Raw genomic sequence first — 8,231 nt, forward strand, 5'->3', positions numbered from 1 at the left:
CTTCTTCCCTCCAGATGAAGACAGTTATCATGGATTGTTAGAAATGGAAGAGGCTATTTTACAGGTAAGAAAGCTTAAGCCTCAAGAGACCCAGAGACCTGATCAATGACATAGAGCTATTGATTGGTGGACCTCAGACCTGAATTCCTTTTTTTTTCTTTCCAGAAAAAAGCAGTTCCATGAAGATCCCAAAGAGAGCAGACATCTAGGAAGAGGAGGCATAGGCATCATTGGTAGATAGTTTGGAGAGGTCAAGAAGGTTAAAGGCTTGAAAAGAGACAATTGGATTTGGCAAGGATGAGGTTGCTTTTCATTGTGGAGAGAGAAATTTCAGGTGATTAGAGAGACTACCCTGAGGATGAAGAATGGAGTAGGAAGCAGAGAAAGATGGTAGAATTGAGAGATGGACTTGATGTGAAGAAAATATGGCTTCAAAGTCTGTCCTTGAACCTTATATGTCATGGGTCCATGAATCTATAACTTCTCTGAGTTTCAGACAATCCCTTATTCATTTTCTGTTAATTTCTAGATGGATTATGACCTGCATGAATGCTTCCAGCAGATGTAAATCTGACATTATCTTCGGTCCCACAGTATTCTAAAGTTCTGACACTAGTGTTTCGGTTTCTAAGTATCATATACTCTATGCACATCAAATATATTAAGTTAAGTAAGTGTATAAAGATAGAAATTATGTGACTTGCCCAGAGTCATAGAGCTACACATACATAATACACAATCACAATAGCAGTTAGCATTCCTATCATTCTTTAAGTTATGTGAAGTGTTTTATCTATGTTATTCATTTGATTCTCAGAACCTACCTAATAGGCAGATGATATCATCTCCATTTTACAGATGAGGGAAGTGGAACAGACAGAAGTTTTTTGTCCAGGTTCCCATAGTTTAAGTAGGTGTCTGGAAAAAGCTTTCAATTCAGATCTTCCTGGCTTCAAATCCAGTTATGAGAATTCAAAACCTGTTATGAGAACAAGAATACACTCTAGAGAGTTGGGGCTATCAGATTCATAGGAGTACAGGCAATGGGAGAGATCATCACCAACTAAGAGATTTTGACACAAAGAATTAATAGTACTCTTAGTGATGAGAATTGTGAATTTAACACTAAAGTGATTTGAGGAAGAAATCACTAAGTAAAATGTGGAAACCAAATTCTTTTTGAAAAAAATGGGGCAATTGTGAGAAATTAGTGTTTGAGCTCCAGAGGAGAGGAGAGAAGGCTGTTGGTTAAAATTTCATATATATATATATATATATATATATATATATATATACAGTGCATTACAAAGGCAAGGGTCTCTGAACTATTGATTAGGCTGAAAGACTGTGTGCAGGACTGAGGTAGTAAGACAAAAGGAAATATAAAAGAATTGACCTCAACCAATCACTAAACTGGAAGGGTTTTTCTAACCCAACCTGAAGATGCCAGAGTAGAGATTAGACTGAAATCAGCTCCACCTAGTCTGGGTTGCCCTAGGGTCCCTGACCTTCCACAAGCTTGCATGCTTAATAAGTCTCATGAATAGAAGCTTATCCACCCTCTTGTTGATTGAGGCTCATCAGCATAAAATGCATTGCATGACTGGGGGAGGGACATATTAAGGGAATATGGGATGGGTGTGTCAATTAGATTGTATCCCTAATGACTAGGATCAACAGTTGACTCAAAAGGGAGGTGAAAACTTTTCAAACTGTACATGACTGGACAGTGCCACAATTTAGAGCACTCTCCACCAGGGGGAGTGCCTTCCTGCAGGAAATGTTAAATAGTAGAATCCTTCAGTCACTCCAGGCCAAGCTTCATTATTAGGTTCCACGTGATCCTACTTTGGAAAAAGGGGTTATGATATTTCATTTCTAATACGATTGTTTCTTTGAGATAATTAGCCCAGCTAAAGACTGGTTTGACTTGGTTATTGTTCCCTCTCGTCCTCCACACTTGCTGGCCATCAAGTTCCAAACTCATTCAAAGTGCATGGTCATTATTTCACAATGTTACCAAGCAGGAGGAGAAGAAAACTAGATGAGAGATACAGTGTCAATCTAGGGGAAATGATTCTGGAAAGTAGGTGAATAGGTTAAAAAAAATTCCATTATCTCCAGATTTCCTCTACAAGCAAGTCAAAAAAGCATCTCAGGGTGAATGCACAAATAAGTAAGAGTTGGAGCAGAACAGGATGACTGAATATGCTATGAGCTGATGCTTGGTCTGAGTGAAGTATAAGCAACCTCCAGGCTAGCTCCCTAAGGGTAGTTAGGCTGGGAGGAAGCCTCCAACTGAGGCTTCACATTTGGGAATTCATATTTCTCAACAGTCTGGTGTGTCGGTATCCAGAGAATCAAGGTTCATCTTCAGAGGAAGATACTGAAGAAAAAAGCCTCTCCTATCCCAAAACATCAAATGACAACCTGCTCAATAAAAGAATTCATAGAACTCAAAAAAAGGACTTTAAAATCCAAATAAGGGAGAAAAATTAAAAAAACTAAAAACTAAAAAATTAAGAATAATCCAAGAAAAACAAGATTATGAAATTATCTAAAATAATACATTAGTATTATGTATTATTAAATTCTGAATCTCCTTTTCCAGTTAATTTAAAGTTGATTTTACATATAATTGGGGGGAATAAAATAAAGTATAAAAAAACAAAAAGAACAATTCAAGTATCTCAGAGCCACAGTCAGGATAATACAAATTATAAGCTTCTACAATGAAGGGCTAGAGTGCTTAAAACATGATATTCTGTAGAGCAAAGGAGCTAGGAGATCAAATGAGATTTACCTATTGCTAATATTGAATATAATCTTTCTGGGGGAAAATGGACATTCAAAGAAATAGAGGAGTTTCAGATATTCTTGATGAAAAGACTAGAGCTGAATTAAATATTCCACCTTCAAATACAGGACCTGAGAAGCATAAAAAGGCAATCAAGAGAGAGAGAAATTTAAGGGACTTAATATGGTTACAATGCTTAGATTCCTTCATAGAAAGACAATACTGCTAACTCATAAAAACCTTCTTTGTTTTTTTAGGGTTTTTTTTGCAAGGCAAATGGGGTTAAGTGGCTTGCCCAAGGCTACCTAGCCAAGTAATTATTAAGTGTCTGTGGTGGGATTTGAACTCAGGGACTCCTGACTCCAGGGCCGGCGCTCTAACCATTGTGCCACCTAGCTGCCCCCAAATAACATTAATACAGTATTTCTAGCTTCCTTTAAAATACTAGATTTATCATTGACTCCTCAATCCCATCCCTCTCCTACAAGATATAATTAATTTTGAGCATATGAAATGTCTACTCCACTTCATAAGGTGACTATTCTAGACCCCAACAATGGAGCAATGGATTTGTCGGGATTTGTCACCTTAGCCTAGCAACTTGTGTTTTTTTCCTGCCTCATCATATGGTTTGTGTAGAGAGACAGAGGCAGAGTGAAGGAAACTCCCTCCAGGTCCAGGCCCTCCTCTGCTGAACTATTTGCTGTACTCACAGATTATCCTTTTCAGGGTAAAGGGTTATAGGACCTCTTTCATAAAAGTCCACAAGTACTCAGAAGAGACAGTATCTAACAATCTACAGACAACACATCCTTCTTCCTCGCCCTCATCCTTTGACAATTTAAGAAAAGAATTGCAAAAAAATGAGGATGTGTAGGGGCAGCTAGGTGGCACAGTGGATAGAGCACCTGTCCTGGAGTGAGGAGGACCTCAGTTCAAATCCGACCTCAAACACTTAATAATGACCTAGTTGTGTGGCCTTGGGCAAGCCACTTAACCCCACTGCCTTACAAGAACCTAAAAAATGAGGACGTGTTATGTAAGTTGGACAGAGTACTCAAACTGAGGAGGTCATAGATCTATTGATTTATTGATGTAAATTTGGATATTTGCTCAACATTCCAATGTTGATTTTCTCAGAAGTCCCTGAACCTAGAAGTTCAGTGGCTTCTTATGGGCTCCAGCAAGTCAACAGCGAGATGTTTTCTATTCACCTGCAAAATCCACATGGATTGTTTAAAGGCTGGAGAGTCAAGGATTTCTGTGGCCCTTAAGTCATTAAGGAATTTAAGGGAAGACATATAAAAGAAATAAGACCCTTGGTGGCATGGTGGCACTCTGGTGGAGACCTCATATAACCATGAGTTGGATGACTAGTAGCCTGCACTGTTGGAAGTAGTAGTCACATCAATAGATTAATTAAAGTCAGTATGAGAATATCTTTTGCTATAAGCACCAGTTCCTTGAAAAACCAGGTTTCTTTTTTCAAGGACTGAATCATGTAAATATTTTAATTTATATAGTTGTGCTTTGTAGTTTTATTATTGGCATCATCATCCTCCTTTATTCATTCCTGCCTCTCATTTTCTAAATACAATATGCCAACTAGATTTGGGACTTTGACTCTACTTTTCACCTTCACTCATGGATTCTCTCTTCTCCTCATCCTGGAACAGACTCTCATAATCTTTCACTTGGGCTATTGCAATAGTTTTATAACTGATCTCTCTGGTTCCAGTCTCTACACAGTCTCTCTTTGTATATGTCTGGAGGAATCTTCCTAATGTGCTTCTGTAATGTTAATTATTACTCTATCACTCAAATACCACCAGCAACTTTGCCTTGCCTACCAAGAAAGATCAGGGATTGATGGGTTGCCAGAGAAAATCTCATAGACGTTAACAGTCTTTCACTTTTTCCTAGTCAGTATGTTTTGCTTTTTACAGAAAACAGGAGGGCTGTTTAGGTGAGGTTAAATTGGATCCTCTACACAGTCACTGAATCCTTTGTCTGAGGACATGTTAGATACTTATAAATGTGCTTGGAGCACATATATGAAAATTCATCATTGCTCTCAAGGAACTTACATCCTATTGAGGGAGACATCTAATGTATACACATAGACATATATATATATATATATATATGTATATAATGAATATGAAATGAAGATAAGGAAGTTTGAAATTGAAGATACTAGAAGTTGGGGAATCAGAAAAACCTTCAGGCTGAAGGTGGTGCCTATGCTGCATCATGAAGGAAATGAAAAATTCCATGAAGGCAGAGTTAAGAGAGAAGGCATCTATGCCATGGGGAATAAGCACCACAAAATTATTTATACAGAAATAGAATATCTTGTGTGAAGGCCAGAAAGACAAATTGGTGGCATCACATACTATGGGAAGGGGAGCACGTAGAATTAGTCTGGAAAGATAGTTTGTGGCTGAGTTGTAAAGGATTTTAAAAACCAAGTAGAAAAGCTTCTATCTTATCCTCAGACAACTGGCTACTTAATTATCCAGTTTATACTGGGGTTTACTGAATAGGGAGTTGACATGCTGCATAGGCACCACCAGCAGATCACTATAATTATCTCCTGCTTTTACACCTAGTCTATTCCACCGATCCATGACTCTATTTCTCAGCCAATGCCAAACAGTTTTGAGGACCAATGCTTTATAATATAATTTTAGATCTGGTAAGGCTAAGCCACCTTCTTTTGCACTTTTTTCATTGAATTCCTGGAAATTCTTGACTTTTTATTTCTCCATATAAATTTACTTACAACTTTTTAAAAATTATTTTTATTAAAGATATTATTTGAGTTTTACAATTTTCCCCCACTCTTGCTTCCCTCTCCCCAACCCCCCACGGAAAGCACTCTGTCAGTCTTTACTTTGTTTCCATGTTGTACCTTGATCCAAAATGAATGTAATGAGAGAGAAATCATATCCTTAAAGAAGTGAAGAGAAGTCTAAGAGGTAACAAGATCAGACAATAAGATATCTGTTTTTTTCTAAATTAAAGGGAATAGTCCTTGCACTTTGTTAAAACTCCACAGCAAGTTATCTGGATGCAGATGGTACTCTTTTGCAGACAGTCCAAAATTATTCCCTATTGTTGCACTGATGGAATGAGAGTGTCCTTCAAGGTTGATCATCACTCCCACGTTGCTGTTAGGGTGTACAGTGTTTTTCTGGTTCTGCTCATCTCACTCAGCATCAGTTCATGCAAATCCCTCCAGGCTTCCCTGAAATCCCATCCCTCCCTGTTTCTAATAGCACAATAGTGTTCCATGACATACATATACCACAGTTTACAAAGCCATTCCCCAACTGAAGGACATTTACTGGATTTCCAATTCTTTGCCACCACAAACAGGGCTGCTATAAATATTTTTGTACAAGTAATGTTTTTACCCTTTTTCATCATCTCTTCAGGGTATAGACCCAGTAGTGGTATTGCTGGGTCAAAGGGTATGCACATTTTTGTTGCCCTTTGGGCATAGTTCCAAATAGCTCTCCAGAAGGGTTGGATGAGTTCACAGCTCCACCAACAGTGTAATAGTGTCCCAGATATCCCACAACCTTTCCAACAATGATCATTATCCTTCCTGGTCATATTGGCCAATCTGAGAGGTGTGAGGTGGTACCTCAGAGAAGCTTTAATTTGCCTTTCTCTAATAATTAATGATTTAGAGCATTTTTTCATATGGCTATGGATTGCTTTGATCTCCTCATCTGTAAATTGCCTTTGCATATCCTTTGACTATTTGTCAATTGGGGAATGGCTTTTTGTTTTAAATACAACTTTTTCTAACTCGTTAAAGTAATTTTTTTGGAATTTCGATTGGTAGGGTGCTAAACAAATAGTTTAATTTTTTAGAATTATCATTTTTATTATATTAGCTTGACCTATCCATGAACAGTCGCTGTTTGCCCAGGTATTTAAATCTGATTTTATTTGTGGCCCACATTCATTTTTGGAAGGTTTCTCCTTCTTACCCCCACTTCCCTTTACCCTAAGATAGCAAGTAATCTGATATGTTATACATACAAAGTTATGATACATATATTTTCATATTAGTCATGCTGTGATAGAAGAATCAGAACTAAAAGGGAAAACCATGAGAAAGAAAAAAACAAATTAATAAAAGTGAAAATATTATGCTTTGATTTACATTCAGACTCTAGTCCTTTCTCTGGATGTGGATGGCATTTTCCATCACAAATGTTTTAGAATTTTCTTTGGTCACTGCATACCTGTGAAAAGCCAATTCCATTATAACTAATTATTATCTCTCTATGCTTCTGCTAATGTGTAGAATGTGATTTAAGTTCTGCTCACTTCACTCAGCATCAATTCATGTATGACTTTCCAGGTTTTTGAAATCCTCCTGCTCACCATTTCACCTTCATATACCACAATTTGTTTTGCCATTCTCAAGTGATGAACATTCCCTCAGTTTCCAATTCTTTTTGGTCTTACCTTTTTTAGAATAAATTGCCTGCAGTTTTTTTGATGATATGGCCAGAGAGGCTATGCTATCCCCTGCAAGACTGTCATGGGCATCTTCATCATGGGGCATGACAAACTTCGGGAGGGGTCTGAATTTCATAGATTCACAAAATTTTGGAGTCTTTAGGCTCATTCATTTCAACCTTTCCTAAGTATGAAGAGTATCCCTTTTAAAAATATTTCTTTAAAATTTTTTTTTATTATTTAAGGCAATGGAGTTAAGTGACTTGCCCAAGGTCACACAGCTAGGTGATTATCATAAGTGTCTGAGGTTGGATTTGAACTCAGGTCCTCCTGACTCCAGGGCCAGTGCTCTATCCACTGTGCCACCTAGCTGCTATTTTTTAAAAAAAATTATTATTTAGGGCAATGGGATTCAGTGACTTGCCCAAGGTCACACAGCTATTATTAAATGTCTGAGTAGGGAAATATTTCTGACATGACAAGTATCCCTTTCAGATTTTGCTTGAAGACATCCAGAAATTCAAAACCTTGAGTATACTATGTCTAACCTTAGGAATTAGGTGGTGCTGTAGGATAGAATTTGGAGTCCAGAAGACTTGAGTGTAATTCTTGCTTAAGGCAAAGTCAATATGAATTGTGTTACATTGACCAAGTTGCTTGCCCTTTTTCAGCATGTTTTTTTATCTGCAACATGAGAGAAATTATAGTATTCAACTTATGAAATTGTCATAACAAATGAAATTTAAAAATTAAGTGATATCTTTTAAGCATTTTTTGAAACTTAAAACACCCCCTCAGTGCTAGCTTTTGGTGCTAGTATGTTTATGAGTGTTAGTTCCATTCCTCTAGAGAGACTTAGGCCAAGATATTCAAAATTTAAGGATGAGGAAGGACCTCATAGGCCATCCCCACTCTGAAAAAAATCTGTTCCATTTGGGGATAACTATTATTT

The sequence above is a fragment of the Macrotis lagotis genome, chromosome 4 (genome assembly GCF_037893015.1).
Source record: "Macrotis lagotis isolate mMagLag1 chromosome 4, bilby.v1.9.chrom.fasta, whole genome shotgun sequence".
In the NCBI taxonomy this organism is placed as follows: Eukaryota; Metazoa; Chordata; class Mammalia; order Peramelemorphia; family Peramelidae; genus Macrotis; species Macrotis lagotis.